General features: G+C 40.1%; 1 protein-coding gene across 4 annotated transcripts in view; it reads left to right on the forward strand.

Moving 5' to 3' along the window:
* The first annotated feature begins 1,904 nt into the window (after positions 1-1,904).
* Positions 1,905-21,551, forward strand: part of DAB2 (DAB adaptor protein 2) — a 46,436-nt gene continuing 26,789 nt past the window's right edge. For all 4 annotated transcript variants that reach the window (XM_026666432.2, XM_026666434.2, XM_026666435.2 and 1 more), the window contains exon 1: positions 1,905-2,134. The gene's annotated coding sequence lies outside the window, so the exon portion shown is untranslated. The remainder of the gene's footprint in view (positions 2,135-21,551) is intronic.

Here is a 21,551-nt window from a genome sequence, read left to right on the forward strand (position 1 = left end):
TGTCCTGAAAGAGTATCATTGTTTCCCCACTGTCTGTATGCTTGTTCCTAACACATTTTCTCAACCCAAGAAAATCATCCTGCCCTTGAAACTTACTCACTGCTCAGGAATGTGAGGAATAACACTCTTAATTGTAATAATAGTTATGTGGTAATCCTGTTTCATGTGTGTTTCCTTACTATAATCATTGAAATAACTACATAAGACTTTTCCAACATGGAATCAGAGGTGGTATTCAGCAGGTTCTGACCAGTTATGGAGAACCGGTAGCGGAAATTTTGAGTAGTTTGGAGAACTGGCAAATACCACCTCTGATTGGCCCCACCCCAAATTATTCTCTGCCTCCCGAGTCCCAGCTGATCGGCTGGGTCTTCTTTTGTTGCCCTGCACAGGAGAACGGAGCTGGAAAGCAGGATAGTGGGGTGGGGAGGGAATGAGAATTTTGCAATATCCTTCCCTAGGAGTGGGGAGGGAATGGAGATTTTACAGTTTTCTTCTTCTGCCTTGCCCACCAAGTCACACCCACCAAGCCAGGCCCACAGAACAGGTAGTAAAAATTTTTGAATCCCACCACTGATGGAATCCCCAGATGTCTTAGACCAGGGCTCTACTAACTTGGCAATTTTAAGGCTTGTGGACTTCATCTATGGTGGGCTGAGGAATTCTGGGAGTTGAAGTCCACAAGTCTTAAAGTTGCCAAGTTTGAAGGCCCATGTGTTAAGACTGTAACTCCCAGTATTCCAAGTTTTGTTAAAGTGGATAATTAATCAATTATCAATCTTACATGTGTAAAATTGCAGCTGTTGTCATATCCTCTAATTGTGGATACCAGAAGTGCTTCTCAACTCTGGTCATTTTAAGATGTGTGGATTTCATGTTGTCTAGGAATTCTGGCAGTTGAAGTTCACACATCTTAAAGTGGCCAAGGTTGAGAAACACTGCCCTATGCTATCCTTGGCCTGAGATTTTTGCATGGTATAATACAAATTGCAAAAAAATAAAAACTATATAAATGGATAGAATTTCATGGAACTTTTTTTTTTAGATTTCCACTCACAAGCATTTCTTATTGCTTTGGTGCAAAAAAAATAAAATAAAAATAAAAATAAAACATTCCTCTAACTTCCAGGACATCTAACCCATAATTTACTTAATCAGGATTTACTCAGTCTGCTAGATTAACCTTAGTCTTTGAAGCATAAAAGAATTGCACCAGTTGGTTTCACATGTCCTGCCAGAATTTCCCTAACTACATTTGAGCCCGTCTAGTTATATGAATCCTGTCACTTGCCTGCTTCCTCCCCCCCTTTTTTTTTTTTTTTTTTTTTGTTTTTTTAAAAAAAATAATAAATAATTCAAAAAAAAAAAAAAAAAATTTTTGATGGGGGTCATTAAATGAAGATGATGATTTATTATTTGCTGGCAACACCAAATCAGTTAAAAAGGCAAGGCGCTGCATTCACACAACATGCTAAACTTGGTTAGCATTCACCTTGTGTTAAGTTTACACTTCTTTTGAATGCCAGGAGGGCAATTTAGCAGGTTGTGCCAAACCCAGCATGGGGTGGTGGGGTTCTGGCTAGTTGACAAATCAAGGTATTCTACCAATCTAATAAAAACTGAAGAAATCATCCATGGGATTGATTGATTGATTAATTAATTAATTAATTAACAAGCCAACACGTTGTTTGAACGCAGGCTGGGGTGCCAGGCGGAACCCTGCCAGTGTGGACATTCAAGGGATGCGCGAACTCGCAACCCCTGGAGTCGTTCACACAGCGGGAGCATCACGCGTCGTGCGAACGCAGCTCCTCCTCCTCCTCCTGCTGCTGCCGTCGTTTCGGCTCTTCTTTCCCTCCTCCTCGGCGCGGAAGGAGTTAAGTTTTGGCAGGCGAAAAGACACGGTAAGGGGGAGTCGCCCGAAGCCGAGGCAGGCAGCGCAAACATCGCGGCGCATTCCTGGGTAGCCCTCAGCTGCCAGCATCTGATTAAAACCATCTCTCTCGCTGTGAGTGGCTAACTAAACAGAAGGCTGGAGTACGGCTGCGTCTATTTAAGCCGAGTTGCCGGAGCTGCGTCTTCGCCGGCTCCAGTGTGGAAGCCTCATGAGCTAAGCGGGTCGGGGGTAAGCCGGGTAAGTTGGCAACCGAAGTGAAAGGCACGTCTTTGGGAGCCTCGGAAGGGCGAAGCTGCAAAAAAAATAAGGGGGTTCGCGGTGGGCTGCGCGTTTGGAAACGCCAAGTTGGGTTAGGAAGGGTGGCCACTAAAGGGTCGAAGCTTGGGAGGGAAGCGTCTTCCGCGGCTCTCTCTCTCTCTCTCTCTCTTTTTTTTTTCCTCCCTCGGCCCCCCAAAAGGGAATCTCCTTGTGGATCTATTCCTCCGGGCCGGCCGCCTGGCCGAAAGCGGCTGCTTGCGAAATAACGAGAATCTTTTCTGAGCTCCATCCGAGCTGTGGAGCACCGAGTAGACGCGCATGGATTATTTGCGGGCTATAAAAACCTCTACGGAGACAGATTTTTTTTTATAACCCCTTCTTACGTTTTCTAAAAGCTTTTTTTAAAAATTTGTTGCCTAAAAAAAATAATGGGGGAAGGGGAAGGGTGGAAGAGTGCTCTAAGACTTGTTCCAGGAATCCAGAAACCTCACCAATCTTGGGTAGGAAAAAGGGAGGTAACGAGAATGAATGGAAGCACATAGAGACCGACCCAGCTAGCTTTGTAAATATGGTGTTTTGGTATAGGAAACTTGGCTGAGAAGATTCCCTTTTCTGCATGGAAAATACCACCCTAAGAGTCCAGGATTTCAAATGGGGGGGGGGCATTGATTAAGAAAATAAGTATTGGCACAGCCTTTTAAAAAAACAGATGCTTGCAGCTGCTGAAAAGGAAAACTTGGAAGAGTTGTGGAATAAAGATTGCAATGAAATTTCAGAAGATGAAATTGCAAATTCCTCCAAACTGGAGGGGGAGAGAAAATAGATGGTTAGGAGTTGTAGGCCTTTCCTCTTAATGTAAACCCACTTGGTCATGTGCTAAAAAAAATATGTTAAATTGAGCCCTGGTACTTTGAGTCACTGGACAATGTTCTAAACTTAATAGCTTTGCCTGGAGCAGACTTTCCTCCCAGGTGTAACATTATTCCTGCAGCTCCTTCCTTGCCCAAGTGAAAACAAATAGTAACTTCTCCAAGCAGCCCAAGATGGAATATGTTTTTTTCCAACAGCAAGGGATGAATGGTGCTTTAGTCTGTGAGTAAACCAGTTATGTTGAAATTAACTTAGGCGTGCCTGGCTCATCTTTTGAAGATAAAGTATTGTTACTTTTAGTAGCCTCTGAAGGGCTTGTAGGATTCTGTTTGTTACGTGGGGAAGGCTAAACCTTTCTTATGGGATAAAATGCATATTTAGTATCAGCATCTGGAAGCATTTGTCTAAAAAACCCAATACTGACCATGTTATGTGAAATAATACATAGCCTGTGGTTTTAGTAAGATGTCTTGTTCCCCAGTGGAAGCAAAGATTATCTGGGGATTGCAGGATTAATTGTGGACAGCAGGCATGTTATGAAGAAAGTGGATTTGCCAATTTATCTGTTATTTATAATCCAGCATGTTGTCTGAATGCAGGCTGGGTGTCTGCCTTCTAGAGCTGAGTCCATACCAAGTTAGCTTCATTATAAGGAAAATTGCTTTCCTCACTGGCTTTGTATTTAGGAAGCCTCTAGCACACACCCTAATGTGTATTGATGCTGGCTGCAGGAAAAGCTGCTGGTATCTGGAAGGAAAATTGTCTCCAGCTGTATATAGCTGTATAATCCTGAAAAGGGTTAGTTGAAGCTAGAGCTAAGTATAATTGCCCTGTCATACAATGGTTTCTTGGGCTGTATGAAGCAAAATGAGAGACAGCTGACTCTACCCTCACAGGTGTGATAAGGAGTGCAGGATATAGGAGTCAAGCTATGTTGTGGCTTCTTTTTGATGAAATAAAATCTAAAGTAAGTAGGTTTCATGGTGTTCTGTGTGTAACCATGATTGGCTGAAATGCTTGCTATTCATTCTGCCTGTTTGATGTATAGAGTTAGCAACTACCAGTCAAGGAAAATAATTTTCAGCAATGCTTTTGTGACCTATGATACAAACAATGGAATTTTTCTCTTGGACTGCATGTCCAGGAAGACCTGGAAATTGCTTTGTAAGCAGAAGATTCTGTGAGTGAAAATGTAATGTTTAACTCTGGTTAAAAATGTCTTCAGCGGACTACTGAAGTTGGGAGCAATGTGGGATCAAGGAGTATAATGTAGATGGGAAATGTGATGGATACACTTTTATTAGCTACTTATGAGGAAGCTTGAAGACCTTGTTAGTCTCATTAGTAAGGCAGCCCCTTACAATGGTGGTGCAAAATATTCAGTACTCACTGCATTCTTTCTGTCATGTAAACGTTGAGTCATCTTTTCAGTCCCAGCAAGGGGCTGTAACAGCAAATAAAGATATAGAGGATAACTAGCTTAGCCTGCTTTGTACAGCTGAGATACAGCCAGCAGGAGGGTTTATCGGAAAGCTGGTTTCAGCAAGGTTTTTCTTGCAATCAGGTCTCCCAATATGATACCTTTCAGATAAGAGACTACAACTTCCTGAGGATGCCCAGGTATGGGCAAGGCAGATTATGGATAGTTTAAAATGTATGGATATATGTAATGAATGTGTAAATTTGTGGGATTCTTAAAGCAATGGGGATGATTAGTGCCAACTTCAGGTTATGCCAACCTTTTGGTGTGGAGCTAATTTCCTGGTGAAAGCTATTCAATAGGCAGTTGGCATCAAATCATGGTTATGCAGGCACTTTGCTTGAATGTCTTCATTTTTTAAAGACATTATAGGGCTGTCAGACTGCGTGCCTGGCCACGCCCACCCCTGGTTTAGCGAAGGGGATGTGATGATGTGAGTTTGACACCCCTATTCTAACCTATCATGCTGAGAGTGCCTTTTTCAATCCCTTGGAAAATTCCTGTAATAAATTCCAAAGAATCTCTAAAATGTAGAGATTGCAGCATGTTTTTCTGAAGAGTTGCTTCTACTGGAAATGATTGGATGGCTGTTGTGATGAGGATATGATTAATTTTTTAGCTTGATATAGTTTTTTTCACAAATGTTGCCAAGCAAGGTACATGAGGGCTTTGCTGAAAGGATATTGGATTAGGAAAGAAAGTGAAGAAAGCAGATGAGTCAGTTTGTCTTCTAGTCAAGTTGTGTTTGGCTACAATTTCTACAATCTGATGTTTTGGTTGTGCTGCCTGGAACTTTTGGGGACTGAAGTCTAAATCATTTACAGGTACCTGATTGCTTATTCCTAGGTCTTTCTTATATATTGTGTTAGTGGTTGAAGTCAATGACCTTAACCCATCTGTCCTGGGCCTCGCTGATTTGCAATAGCCCTTAGACTTATACACTGCACCACAGTGCTTTACAGCCCTCTCTAAGTGGTTTACAAAGAATAGAATAGAACAGAATATAATAGAATTCTTTATTGGCCAAGTGTGATTGGACACACAATGAATTTATCTTGGTGCAAATGCTCTCAGTGTACATAAGATACATTCATCAACTTAATAGTCATAGGGTACAATAAGCAATCAAATCATACTAGGAAACAGTATAAATCATAAGGATACAAGCAACAAAGTTACAGTCATAAAGTCAGCCTATTGCCCCCAACAATCTGGGTCTTCATTTTACTGACCTCTGAATCAAATTCCAGGAGTGAGCAATGAGTTAGCCTGCAGTACCGTTGCACCACCAGGCTCTGTACCGTTAACCATGGTATCTTTCTAGATCAGCTCAGTGAGTTGAAATGCATCATGTTGTGATGCTTCCCCCCCCCAAAATTCCGTTGGCTGCTGGGGGGAGTTTTCTCACCCTAGAATTCTGCTTTGCAGGGGTATCAGGGCTGTACCTTCTCCCCGCTTATTTTAAATATCTACAGGAAACTATTGGGAAAGGTCATTCCGCCACATGGTGTACAGTTTTATAGTATTATATTGTAGATCTTTGTCCTTGGCTAAACAGGTGTGGCTGTCAAAGTCCTGGCCTGGCATCTGTCTACTATAGGTCAGGGTTCTTCAAACTTGACAGCTTTAAGACTTGTGGACTTCAACTCCCAGAATTCCTCCTCCAGTCAGCTCAGGAATTCTGGGAGTTGAAGTCCACAAGTGTTAAACTTGCCAAGTTTGAAGACCCTTGCTATAGGTCTTTGGTTGAAGAAACGTCTTTCGTGAAACTTCAGGAGCTATGGTAAAAATTAGGACCCAGATTGTTGGGGGCAATAGGCAGACTGTAAGCTGCTTAGAGAGGGCTGTAAAGCACTGTGAAGCAGTAAGTCTAAGTGCTATTGCTATTTACCAAGACCAGGTTGTCCATTCTTGTTTCTATACTCCCCAACTCGAACTAATGTGCAATTGGGCCAGCCTCCTAGACTCGAGATGCTCCTGATCAAAAAAGTGGCCAGAAGTACTTTTGTCCCAACTTTGTCTTGTGCTTCAATCCAGTTGCTTCCCTTTCTGGATTGGGAGGCCCCACCCATTGCTTCTGAATGGAGTACTGCAATGTTCTTTATGTGGTGCTGGCCTCTAAAGCTGTTGAAAAACTCCCAACAGTCCAGTGATGGTATAGTTATGGATGCACCTCATATACACATATAGCATCACTAACTTTCTAAGCCACATCAGCTCCCTATGGTTTGATAACTTGGGTTCAATTTAAGGGGCTGGCTATTTACCTATAAAACCTTTCCTAATACAGAGCGGGGATATTTATAAGACCTCTGTAACTTTCTATCCTACACACTCTTAAGGATAGTAATGTTTGAGTCCCGTCTTTGAAACAATGCCATCTGATGGGACTGGCCTCTGGAATGATCTCACATGGCTTTTTCCTGTGGATTTTAACTGGGATTGTTTTGTGTTTTTTCTTTTTTTATTGTGCACCAACAGGAGTCATAGCGTTTTGAGTCTGGAGGCCATATAAATTCTTTAAATAACTTAAATAAATGAAAACCATATTATGGCTCAAAAGTGTATGCATCAAAAGATTTTGGCTGAAAATCATTATTTTAACATCATTGGGTTGCATATGTGAACTTAATTTATCTTGTATCTAAGTATTATTAGAACCTGAAATTCAGAGGAGATTATTATTACTTTTGTTATGGGCCTCCTGATGGAGGAAAGGGTGAAATTGGCAAACAAGGTAAACCTATGCAAAGGGCCTCCTGGCTGCAATTGCTACCACCCCTCCAAGATCAAGGATGGAAATGTCCCTAACCCAAGGGGGCTCAGTCAATCACAGCTACTTAGTTTTGTGAGGCTTGAGTTGAAGTCAGTTCCCTATCCAGTTGTTCAGATTAGTACACAGCTGGTTTCACCCATGCAACTTGGAGTTATAGTTGGGTGTCATCCATATACTGATGATACCAAAGCCTTAACTTTTAAATTCAGTTCTTAGTAAAAACCTCTACAACACATTGTATTGTCACTGAATTTTCATTTACGCTATGAAAATCCTATCCAGCAGAAATTGAGCAAAAAATTAGCGACTACAATACATATGTGCCACTTGTCTTAGAGCAATAGCAAACATCCTTTGCTATTGGTAATATACCAAGAGTTATCAGTTTATATATCTCAGACGTTCTGCGTTTATAGAGGAGGATACAGATTGTACAGCAATCTGGTGCAATACTGTTTTTCCTCCAACAATTTGGGGGAGTGTACCTATAACTTAATCTTCCCACAACAACTCTGCAATGGGTTGGACTGGGAGCTGGTCCAAAATCACCAAGTGAGCAACCATGAACTTGAATTTGGGATCTTAAGCCAATGTTCTGATCTCGTGGTTGCTAATTGAATACCCATGAGAAACACACAAGAAGACTGAATATTCTCTTGCATGGTTCCAGTAACATCAAACAAAGGCAGTGAGATAAAAATCAACAACCTCAACACAACAACAAGTGTATAATTAACTTTCACCTGTGAGTGCTGGAACCATCAACGGAGGATTGTAAATTAGTGGCGAAGAACACAATCCATCAATTGCTGTATACTTGACAGAGCAGGTTGCCTTAGTTCTGGGATCTATGTATTGGCCAAGATAAACCTTGCCTCACTAGACTGACTCATGGGTGAAACCAAGAATTTTTTGGCATCATTGCACTCAGCCTTGTGACAAATGCATAGCCTTGCAGACTAGCAAAAGTAACGCTTGCTGTTAAACTTCATACACTTTCCTAGCCTATAACCCATCAGTGCATATTATTCTTAAGGCCTTAATCTAGGGGTGTCAAACTCCATTGAGAGCCGCATAAAGGTTGTGTTTGCCCTGGGGGTCCAGAGGGCATGGCCATCATTTGTGTGGGGTTCCCTGTGGTGGCCCGAGTGCTCTGTCAGTGAGAACGGGCTCCTAAGCTCTGTTTTTGGCTGCGACAGCCTCCTGCAACCCTCTGCCAGCAAAAACGGAGCTTGGGAGGGCTGCCCATGGCCCTCCCGAACTCCATTTTCGCTGGCAGAGGCAGCACAGGCTGGTCCTTTGCTGTTTCCAGGGCAACCCTGCGGGCCAGATCTAAGCACCCCATGAGCCGGATCTGGCCTTGAGTTTGAGATCCCTGCCTTAATCCATGTTCTTTATGCTGTTTTTCCTCACTGGGGTCCTTACTTGGTCCTAGCATCTCTAAAGGGAAAGGATCCCGAATCATGTGTCAGGACGCCATGGACAAGCTTTTTCTGGTGTCCTCTAGATATACTGGGACAGTCAGCATTTATGTGACATCGTGAGATTCCGGTTCCGTGGGCGTGGTGTGGGTGTGGTTTGGTGGGCATGGTAGGGGAAGGATACTGTAAAATCCCCATTCCTTCCCCACCCCACTAACCTGCTTTCCAGCTCCGTTCTCCTGTGCAGGGCAACAAAAGAAGACCCAGCCAATCAGTTGGGACTTGGGAGGCAGAGAATAGATGGGGGCGGGGCCAGTCAGAGGTGATCTTTGCCATTCCGCTACCAGTTGTCCAGAACTGGTCAGAACTTGCTGAATACCACTTCTGTGTAACATGATGGCAAATATCATAATTTCATCTTTTTATCAGAAACAGCTGGGAAGATTTTGACAAAATCCTTGGGTTCACATGGTACTGAGAAAGGGTGTGAGGTTTACTTATTTCTTAAATTTATACGCTGCCCATAATTTCTCAACAGTGAGATTGGCAGCATATAAATTTAATATAAATTTAATAAATAAGTCTCACCCTTTCTCAGCACCTTGGGAAAAAGCCAAGCCACTGAAGCCAGTCCAGAAGGATACCATGGTCAATGGAATTGGAAACTGTTGAGACTCTCACATCACCTCTGTCTCAAACCTACCAGAGATCTTCCACAAGGATGACCCATGCTGTCTGTATATACTCTGAACCCAGTCTGAAAATGGTCCAGATAATAAATTATTGTAGGATTTGATATATCTTATTATTACACAATATGTCTTAGAAATAAACCTCTTCCTAAGGAAGTTTTCAAAATGTCTTAATAGCAATAGCGCTTATACTTATATACTGCTTTACAGTGCTTTACAGCCCTCTCTAAGCTGTTTACAGAGTCAACCTTTTGCTTCCAACAATCTGGGTCCTCATTCTACCCAACTCTGAAGGATGGAAAGCTGAGTCAACCTTGAGCCTGGTGACATTCAAACTGCCAGCAGCCAGCAGAAGTAGCCCGCAGTACTACACTCTAACCACTGCACCACCATGGCTCTTTAATAAAACAAAAAATTAAAAGGAGCATAGAATCGTGCTCTAGTGGCCCTCAATCTTCTGGCCTCAGTTTTTTGGGGAAATATTGTCTTCCATGGACCAGGCACAATCAGAGATGATGTTGGGGACCCCTGCTCTATATAGAGTGAATTTAGGAATTCAAACAAGTTTGGTTTGAATCCCGGTTCTGCTTGTTAACCTTTATAGACATACCTTCTCAACCTAATTCTCCTTGTGTGATGTGAAGATGTGGAGAAGAGTGATAGAAAATATTACTGTTAACGGTAGTTGACATAATTAGTGTATCTGCTGTTTTGAACACTAGAAATGTTGAAATGTAAAATCAATATTGGACTTTGAAGTTGTATAAATTTGAATGAGAACGTCATTCCCTTAATGCTCATATCCTCAGATCTGTTTATGATTCATTGATAGGAAAGGAATACAATTCCGTTCTTCAATGGAAGTATATTTGCTGATGAAGTGCTATGTAGTAAAATGTGCTGTATAAGCAAAAAGGTTTTGAGACAGGATGTTGTAGTTCATTTCACAACATCCCCTTTGAAGTATGTAACAATTCATGAGTTACCCTCTTCTTGACATACCCTTGACTCAAGGATATCACCATTCTTGGATGGTATGAATACGATAGATATACAAGTTTAGCAAATTCTTGGCATAAGATCCGAATACAGTGCTGTATTACTCATTCTATTCCAGTGGAATGCATTCAGTTATAATACTCATTGATGTGCATGGCAAAGGAGGAAAAACTATATATTTGTTACTAAATAAATGTATTCCTTCCTAGCTATTTCTAAATAATAAAAATCCAAGTAAAGAGTTGTCTTTCCTCCAAGGAAGAAGAGGAATTTTCTTGTGTCCTGTACTGATAAAAATAAGTTGGCTAAATTGTCTTGGATACTGAATTAATTCACCTGCCTGGGTTCTCGTAGTGTATTGAACAGTACCCTGATCAAATTGCAAAATAGGCAGCCAGATTTTAACAGTCTATTGGGTATACCTTTCAAGTGATTTAAAAATAAAAACCAATTGGAAGGAGCGAAAATCTCAAGGTTGTACATTAATTGATAGCAATAGATAGAATAAACTGATTTTCCTAATTAAGGTGAGATTTTTCTTTGACCCTGACTTCTAAATTTGCCTGCATCTTTGTCTATGACATCCCTTGTCTATATTTTGGTACAATGTATCAGGTAGATTGTACTAACTGAATTCCCTAAGAAATGGAGATTAGATGGAGGATAGCTTTTGATTGAATAAAGGACACCTTTTTAAAGAATGTATTTAGAACTACTGATATAGCTGCATGCAAATTGCTGAGTAAATGTTGGGTGTTTTTTTTTTTTGTCCTTGCTTTTAAATGTTAATCTTTATCATGATAACAAGGTAGTCCCTCAACTTATGGCTGGTCATTTAAAGATTTCAGAATGCTGATTTCACTAGCATTGAGGACCCAGATTGTTGGGGGCAATATGCTGACTCTGTAAACCGCTTAGACCTCAAACTAACCACTATTGACTTCACCCCATTCCTAAGAGGTATGTAAGGGGCATGCATAAGTGCACCATCGTGCTTACCATCCCTGTCCTATTGTCTCCATTTATCCGTACCTATTTCCTGTATTCTTTATGTTTATACTTATATCTATTATTTTGTAAGAGACTGACACATCAAATAAATAAACAAATAAAATAAAATAAATAAAAATAGAGAGGGCTGCCAAGCACTGTGAAGCAGGATATAAGTCTAAGTGCTATTGCTATTTTCTCCCACAGAGAGGAAGAGGGATGCTAGCGAAAGATATAGATTCCAAAAGATAAAATATGGAAGGCTTTTGAAAGGCTTTGAGTCTCAGTATTCTCAAATGTATGAAGTTGCTTAAAGACCATAATGGGGAGCTCAGATTGCTGATGTTGAGCAAAGCATCATATGGATATCTTTCTTAATGCTGCAGTGACTTAGGTCCAAAATTCTGGCTTCAATTGTGGTTCTCAGCCAAGGACTACACGTATATCATATTCTTCTCAAGGTGACATATATACATACGTGTGTGTGTGTGTGTGTGTGTGTGTTCTGCCTCTGCCTACCAGCATCCATCAGTATTCATCTGGGTAGCATCCTGTCAGTGTGTGAGAGAGTTGAGGGCTGTTTGGAAAGTGAAGCAGTATTTGCTGTGTGAACAAGGAGACAGCAAGGAGCCTGGGCATGGTTTAGCTGTTCTGTACTAAAGCTGCTTGGTGCTGTGAAACTAAAACTGAAACTCCTCTCCTCTGCTTGTGTTTTGCATTTACAACAGATTTCTTTTCAGGTGGGGAGGGGGAGTAGAACTCCTTAGCCTCAGAGCGTGTTACGAAATACTAATGCTCTGGTCATTTTGAAAAATCTTTTCTTAGTGAGCACTTAGAAGCCAAGAGGAACATACATGCCAAATTTCAAGTTTGTAGCCTTTACAGTTCTGATAGTATTCACTCCTCCAGGTTTTGCCCATAACCACAACTCTTTAGGCTGGGCTAAAAATGTGGCCAGAAGTCACACCATGAGGTTCCATGTCTCAGAGTGGACTACAGATACAGATAATCAGAGTTGGAAGGGACCTTGTAGGTCGTCTAGTCCAACCCCCCGCCCAAGCGGGAGACCCTACACCGTTTCTGACAAATGGCAGTCCAGTCTCTTCTTGAAGGTCTCAAATGATGGCGCTCCAACAACTTCCGAGGGCAAGCTGTTCCACTGGTTGATTGTTCTCACTGTCAGAAAGTTTCTCCTTGTTTCTAGGTTAAATCTCTCCTTGTTCAATTTCCATCCATTATTCCTTGTCTGGCCTACAGGAGCTTTAGAAAATAGCTTGACCCCTTCCTCCCTGTGGCAGCCCCTCAAATATTGGAAGACTGCTCTCATGTCTCCCCTGGTCCTTCTCTTTACTAGAATAGCCAAGCCCAGTTCCTGCAACCGTTCGTTGTATGTTTTAGCCTCCAGTCCCCTAATCATCCTGGTTGCTCTTCTCTGTACTTTTTCTAGAGTCTCAACATCTTTTTTATAATGTGGTGAACAAAACTGGATGCAGTACTCTAGGTGTGGTCTTACTAAGGCTTTATAGAGTGGTATTAGTACTTCCCTTGATCTTGACTGTATCCCTCTGTTAATACAATTTAGGATTGCATTACCTTTTGGGCAGCGGCTGCACACTGCTGGCTCATATTTAGCTGATTGTCCACTAAGACTCCAAGATCCCTCTCACAGTTACTGCTATTGAGCCTGGTTTCACCCAGTCTATATATGTACGTTTGGTTTTTCTTGCCTAAGTGTAGGACTTTACTTTTCTATATATTGAATTTCATTTTATTAGATATGGCTCAGTGTTCTAGTCTGTCAAGATCCATCTGGATCTTGGGTGTTAGCTATTCCTGCCAGCTTAGTATCATCTGCAAATTTGGTAAGTTCCCCTTCTATTCCCTCATCTATGTTGTGAATGAAGATATTGAAGAGTACTAGGTCTAAGACAGAACCTTGTGGCACCCCACTGCTTACTTCCCTCCATGCAGACTTAGACCCATTAAGGACTAATTGAGTACGGTTTGCCAGCCAGTTGCGAATCCATCTAGTGGTGGTGCTATCTATTCCACTTTTTTCTAGCTTACTAAGAAGTAGGTTGTGGTCTACTTTATCGAATGCCTTGCTGAAATCTAAATATATTATGTCCACAGTATTTTGCTAATCTACTAATTTAGTCACTGTGTTGAAGAATGAAATAAGATTGGTTTGGCATGATCTGTTTTTAACAAACCCGTGCTGACTGCTAGTTATTACTTTACTTGTTTCTAGATGTTGGCAGAGCTGTTTTTTTTATTATCTTTTCCAGTATCTTCCCGGGTATTGATGTTAGGCTGATTGGTCTATAGTTTCCTGGGTCTGTTTTTTTCCCCTTTTTTGAAGATGGGAACCACATCAGCTCTTTTCCAGTCCTCTGGTAGTTCCCCGGTGCTCCAGGATTTTTGAAAGGTATGGTGCAGCGGTTCTGAGATGACCTCTGCCAGCTCCTTTAAAACTCTGGGATATAATCCATCAGGCCCCAGTGATTTGTTTTCATCAAGATCAGACAGGTGTTCTCTTACTATTTTTTTGCTTATTTTAACTTTTATTTCTTGTCTGTTTTTTACAGTTATGTTTTTGGTGGGTTGAGCTATAGTTTCTTTTTGCGTGAAGACAGATGCAAAGAATGAGTTAAAGCAGTTCTGCTTTCTCTCTGTTGCCTGTTACTTTCTTGCCATCTTCTCTCTTTAGTGGACCGACTGTTTCCTTGATTTTTTTCTTGTTAGAAAAAGACTAGAATCTGGATCTCCCAGTACATCATCTTAATGTTAGCTCACTGACTTTAGAAGAGTATTTTAATAACTGAATCTTACATTAAGGCTTAAAACATTAAAACAAGGGCCTCCAAACTTAGCCACTTTAAGACTTGTGGACTTCAACTCCTAGAATTCCCCAGCCAAAATTCAGGGAGTTGAAGTCCACAAGTCTTAAATGGGCCAGGCCTGAAGACCCCCTGCATTAAAACAACCACAAATTGCTGTAATCCAATGGACTCTGGGTGTTTAAAACAAGTGGTTCTAGACCAAAGATCACCCATTTCAATCCAGAAAGAAATTCCCTTCCTGCACATAGGAAGAAAATGGGAAATGATCAAAACAATCCCCCCCCCCAAAAAAAATACTATGTTCATTATATGCTCAAAAACCATGTAAAACAGAAAAAGGTACATACCTTCTTAAATTCCAAAAAGCAAACTATCTTCCACAAGCTATGTAAATTCTTAGCAAGATGCAGGAAGAGGATAAGTATTCTGAGACTTCCCATATAACTGCCTGTGAAATGTAGACTATTAATCTTGAATACTTGCTAGACAAGTGTTTCTCAACCTCAGCAACTTTTAAGATATATGGACTTCAACATCCATGACTGCCTGGGGAATTCTGAGAGTTGAAATGCACACGTCTTAAGTTGGTGAAGTTGAGGAACACTGTGCTAGGCCACGGAGAGATCAACCGCTGCCTGTCTACATTTTAATAGACCTCAAGGTAGTAAATACCCAGATTCAAGATGGAAATAAACAATAGACCTGTAAATATATCCATGAAGTTGTGGGCTAATTAAGATAGAATTCTTTATAGAATTCTTTATTGGCCAAGTGTGATTGGACACACAAGGAATTTGTCTTGGTGCAAATGCTCTCAGTGTACATAAAAGAAAAGATACATTCATCAAGAGTCAAGAATCATCAGGGACAACACTTAATGATAGTCAAAGGGTACAATAAGCAATCAAATCATACTAGGAAACAGTCAATATAAATTGTAAGGATACAAGCAACAAAGTTACAGTCATACAGTCACAAGTGGGAGGGGATGGGTGATAAGGAGTGATGAGAAGATTAATAGTATAGTAGTGCAGACTTTGTAAATAGTTGGACAATGTTGAGGGAATTATTTGTTTAGCAGAGTGATGGCATTCGGGAAAAAACTGTCCTTGTGTCTATTTGTTCTGGTGTGCAGTGCTCTATAGCGTTGTTTTGAGGGTAGGAGTTGAAACAGTTTATGTCCGGGATGTGAGGGGTCTGTAAATATTTTCACAGCCCTCTTTTTGACTCATGCAGTATACAGGTCCTTGATGGAAGGCAAGTTGGTAATAATTGTTTTTTCTGCAGGCCTAATTACTCTCTGGAGTCCGTGTCTGTCCTGTTGGGTTGCAGAACCGAACTAGACAGTTATAGAGGTGCAGATGATGCTGTATATATTGTAGCCTGGGGTTAATACCTAGCTCTGGCAATCCGGGTATCGATACAATAGGCAGCCTGGTTAGCAATGTTTCTCATGATATCTGATCTTATTACATAAGTAGCTGCCTGTCAACCCTCTTCAGCTTTCTCTAATTAGTGAAGGTGAAACGAGTGTGAGAAGTTAAGGTGAATTTCTGATCTTCCTGTGATGAGTGGGGCAGTTCAGGTCCGTAAATGAAAGGGCCTTGATAGTGAAATGGTTGCCCTTTTGGCAGGATTCTACACCCCTAATCGGTTATGGTTTCAGCACAGGCTAGCTTAAAAGACACCTGTTTCTTCTTGAATGAAAGATGAATACGGGTAGTCCTTGCTTCAGAGGCTGCCTCACTTAGAGTCTGTTCAAAGTTGTGGTGGTGCTAAAAATCAACTTAGCGACCAATTCTTACATTTATAACCTTCACAGAATATCCCTGCTCTTAGATTTACTTATTTGCTCCATTTCAATATGACCTAAAAGAGAAAGAACCCCATTCAGTTGAAGAAAGTAATAAGAAGCAAAGTAAAACAGAAGTAAAATCATAAGCCCTATTGCTGTCATGGGAGTTTCACTTAGCAACCAGTTCACTTAAGAACCAAGTCACTGGTTCCAATTGTAGACGCTAAAGGAGGACTACCTGTACTGCTTCTGAGATGACCACCTGCTTCCAAGAATTTCCTTCAGATAATAATTCCATCTTTCAAGGTACCAAAGTTTTAAAAATGTAACCAGGTTTTCACATTAGAATAAGTCTCAATTTGTTTATAGTGTATTACAGGGCTCTTCAAACTTGACAGTTTTAAGACTTGTGGACTTCAACTCCCAGAATTCCTCCTCCAACCATGTTAGCTCAGGAATTCTGGGAGTTGAAGTCCACAAGTCTAACATTTGCCAAGTTTGAAGACCCTTGGTTTATTGAATAAACTCTATTCCGAGATATAAATTATGGTTTACAGAAAACCACAATGACTTGGGGTCATGCAGCCTTGTAAGCCACAGCCAAATTACAGTATGGCTGAGCTGTACGTTGTCACAGCCATTATCTTTCAGTGTTCTTCAACTTTTGCTAATGTTTAACAATGAGATATCTTTGCATCTACAAGGGTCAAAAAAGAGCTTGAAAACACATGGTGTATTTCTGTCCCTGATCTTGTTGGCACATTTGTAGCATGAATGTAAACTCTGAAAATAGAACTTGACTTGCCAGTCACAGAGCGACCCAGCTATTCAGTCACATCCAACTTTCACACTTCCTTCTCTTACACTTCCTTGGGGTTCTGTCAAGCAATGAAAAGCAGGACCAACACAAGGCATAAAGCTGAACAGGGCTTGGGTGGAGATTTATGTGATCTGCGTCATAGTAGGTCAAGTCTGGCAGGCATAAATGATTGTGCTATTGTACAAGGCATAACTAGTGAGCAGCTCAGACTATGGCTTGCCATTTATAAATGTCATGCTACTTTGGCTCTACACAAGCTTTGCAATGAGTGATGGAGAGTTCTGTAATTTTCTCTTTTTGACAAGAAGTTCCAATCTATTAGTTGGGTATACATATTTTCCAAATGCAAAATCCACTGTACTATGACAATGCTTTGAAAGCATTGCTGCTACAAATTGGGTGAAAAGTGAGAGAACTCGTGGTAATTTTAATGTGAAGTACTCTGTTTTGAGGACAGGAGGCAGAGAAGTAAATTTCTCTGACAAAACACCGTATCAGCTTGGAAAATGGGGTCAAAATCAATGAGTGGAAGCTTTTCCAGAAGACCTACTCTAGAAACCTGGCACCTGAAAATATGTGGCTGTTTTTCCTTCCCTCAGGGGGTGAAAAGTTCTTTTCCACTGCTGGTTTTTTTTTCCTGTCAGGGCCCCCAGGAAGCAAGAGTTCACATAATAGCAACATTTAGGTAAAGCAGTATATATTTTCTTCAAGGGACAATTATGGTTGGGCTTTCATATATTTGTTTTTAGAATGGCAGATAATAAAATTAAAGAAGAAAATGTCTTTATCCTCTGATAACTGTCCACAGGTTTGTATATTAGTAGTAGATTAGTACATACTGATCATGGAAAGAAGTCCATTCCTTTACCTCTGTGGGATTAGAAAAGATCTAAAGAGCTCTGTGAGTAATTCCACAACAACGTTCCCAAGCTGCTGCTCATGTCAGGAGTTCTGGAAACTGTAATCCAATACATCTGAAGGACATAAATTGAGGTATGTTTTGAGTTTGAAACATTCTAACCTGAAACAGAAGCTGAAATGGTTTTTCTAAAACTAGAGCAGAATATTTTGACCTTGAAATGTTTGTACACCTCTAGGCATTAGATTACTTGGTATTCAATAACTTCCATACTTTTATTTTATTTTTTTTAAAGTTGTCCTCTGGTGCTAGAAAGTTTGAACATAAAGTCCTAGGATTGTTGTATTATGGATCTGGAACTTCCTAGGCATCTGTTATAAGAATGAAGATAGCTTCAAGAGCGATCTCTTTCTTGGAACTACCAGTTCTTCGTAAAGAATATATGCTTACTTGCATATTTCCCCAAGAACTGAAGTTGTGCTCAAATGCAGTTGCAATCCATCTTTATATCCATTCTGCAAGTTGCTTCATATCTAGCTGTGTACCTACCATTATGGGGAGTTGCAATCCAACACATCTGGAGATATCAATGGAGATTCTCAGTCATCCAGGTCATGGTTGTCCCAAAGGTGCTTTTTCAAAGGCAGCTGGATTTTTTTTCCTGAAGATGTTTTGCTCCTTATCCAAGAAGCTTCTTCAACTCTGGGCTGAATGAGAAGTGAAACCTGTTCAAAGAAAAGCAGGAAAGGTTCAGTTGCCTCTTGAAAAAGAACCTTTGGGGTATCTGGAGATAGTAGGTTTAAGAAGGTGATTTAATGAATAATTTTATTATCTAATGAATAATTTTGAAGGAAGTTCTGCTGTCTTGGTGAATATACTATGGCATGTTAGTTGACTATAATGGTTGAATAGAAAACTCACATTAAAAGAAGATTTTTGTAGTCTAGATGTTTGTGTCCTATTGGCAAGATTGCAAAAGGTATCTGGAAGAGGCAAATGAAATGCTGACTTGGATGCACCTTGACCCACAACTGGTCTTGTGTTCTAATGGGATAGTGCCCCTGGTTCATGCAGTTCAAAAGCATCTATTCCAGAGTAAATGATCAAGTGCCTTCTAAATGTTATCTAGATTACAGCTGTGGATAATCCATCAAATAGAACAAGTGGTTGAGGTTATGGAAATGTTTATACAAAATCTTTGATGGACTGCCCTTTGGCATTGTGTCCTTGGCTGAAAGTTTTCCAGTGTTCTGAGAGGCATCTTTTTCATCTCTAGCTAGAGATGCCAAAATTTAACCCGAGACCTTCTGCAGGCGAAGCATCTGCTGTGGCTCTTCTCCTAAAATACTGAGAGTTTCCTTCAGCTGGTTGTTCTCTGAACGAACTATCTGACACCCCCATACAATTAGCATAACATGCCTATTATTGTATTAAGTGTTTTTGTAAATTATTGCTCTTTTTTTAAAAAAAACAACAACTAAAACCCACATCCACGTTGCTCAACTATCAGTTTGGCCTCATTTGTTGCTTCATCTGTATGGAACCATGTTTGGCTTCTTTGTAACAGCAGGATTTGAAGATACTTTTCTGATGTATCTTGTTGGTGATTCTTTTTTCCTGTTCAAGACAAATGGAAAACATTTCCTGTTAGATCTATAAATGTGACTCTCTTGAGTTTGTAAGACTTTATCACAGTGTTAAAAAGAAGATATCCATCTGGTTCAGTTCCAGGCTGGGAGAAAGACACTGATTGGAAAGAAAGTTTATTGGTGAAGCAGAACCACATGTGATTCTGAGCAGTTGACCACATGGAGTTAAGAATGGGTGGCTTTTACACCTTCTCTGGTCTGTGTATGTGAGCTTCCTGTTCCTGTGCAAGAAACGTGTGTTCTATTGGCTGTTGTCAGGCTCCCATGAGGCCATGTAGGGGTCATAGCTGGCTCTATAGGCAAAGAACAAATCCTAAGTGTTTGAGCTATTGGTTGAAGTTTGTGAGGATGATGTAATGATTGAAATATCTTTAGGAGATTGTGCAATGTAGTGAGGTCTGTGTATTCTGCTAAGTGGTAGTGGGTTAATCCTATTATGTCCTAAAGGCTCATGTCCTATTCTTAATTCCATCATCCTGGAGCTGAAAGTCTTTTGTTTTGTAGATAGACTGACCCAGTCTTCCTTAATGGGCACAAAATATCTGCTGGGAGTGGTGGTGGGGTTATTAAGAGTGAGTCTGCTTCCTGCCTTTAAAAAAACATGTTTCTCCATTTCTCATTTAGGAAAATACAATATTCTGCCTTTTTAATATTCCTCAAAATATTTCATTCTTTTAGGAGGGTGGGGTGGCATCCCACAACAGGCTCATACAAAATGCATGTTTTCTAAGCCTTATTATTGAAAACAAAAATATTACAATAGCTGTACTGTCCTCACACATTTATCTTGAGGTAATTACTGTTTTATGTATGTCCATTGCCTGTTTCCTTCTGTGCTGGTAGTTATATCTAATAAGACAAGGTAATTTTTTTTGTTCTGTTGGATTATCAGATGCTTGAAATGTTCCAGTGGAAAGCTTCAAACAGAGCTGTATAGATAGTCCTCAACTTACGACCCAATTTGTTAAGTGAGTTTTGCCCCATTTTACGACTTTTCTTGCCCCATTTGTTAAGCAAATTACTGCATTTCTTAAATTAGTAACATGGTTGTTAAATGAATCTGGCTTCCCCATTGATTTTGTTTGTCAGAAGGTCGTAAAAGGGATCACGTGACTGTGAGACATTGCAACGGTCATAAATGTGAGTCAATTGTCAAACATCCAAATGTAAATCACGTAACCATGGGGATGCTGTAATGGTCATACGTGTGAAAAATGGTCATAAGTCGTGTTTTTCAGTGCTGTCATAACTTCAAATGGTCACTAAGTGAACTGTTATAAGTCAAGGACTCTCTGTATTGATCTAAGCTCAGTAGGAAATGTGTCTTTGTGAATGTCCTTTCTGGAAAGGCTTTAGTTAGGATGTATTTTTTATTTATTGATTGATTTGTCAAAATCTTACAATACAACAGAAACAAGAATAAACATATAAATTTAAATAAAAGAAATAGGAACTAATAATTGGGGACAGTAGGACAGGGATGGTAGGCACGATTGTGTGAGCTTATGTAACACAAGCTTTCCCATTCTCCTAAGACTTCTTCAGGGCATGAGGTTGAAGAAGGCTTTTCTAAGAATTATTATTTCCCAAAAAAGCACTTTTTTTTTTTTGTAAATTTTATTGGTTTTTAAAGACAAACAAAAACAAACAAAACATAAAAACATCCAACTTTCTTCCATAAGTGTACAAGCAGTGTGTCGGTTGGTTTACAAATTTTTTGTGCATCCATTTCATAGTCTCGGTTACAATTACATTGCATAATAACTCATCAATCAAAAATTGAATACCCTAGTATCATTATTAATCAATCATTTGACTATAATTTTGTTCATTCATACTTTGCAAGATAACTATAATTTACTTAACTTATTTTATAACAATTCATATAATCCTCCCAAATGTATCTAGAAACATTTTATAGATATAATAATAAGAAAAAGAAAAGAAATACATCTTTATAATAGTGCAACATTTGATGGGTGTACATTTCGAGAAATAGTGCAACATTTAATGGGTGTATATTTCAGATTATTGGCAATCTTGGTCGCAACCTGAAAGCCATGTGCTTATATTTTAGAAACAGTCGTTCCTACTAAAGTATTCTGAGATTGAATGTGAGTAGTTTACAAAGAGAAAGGAAGTTAAACCCAGCGGGTATCTTTAAGGATAAAAGGCTTCAATATCATTTGAGCCCTCAATAGA

Source organism: Notechis scutatus, chromosome 2, assembly GCF_049901735.1.
Source record: "Notechis scutatus isolate UNSWTSFEM ecotype Mainland chromosome 2, rNotScu1.2, whole genome shotgun sequence".
Taxonomy (NCBI): domain Eukaryota; kingdom Metazoa; phylum Chordata; class Lepidosauria; order Squamata; family Elapidae; genus Notechis; species Notechis scutatus.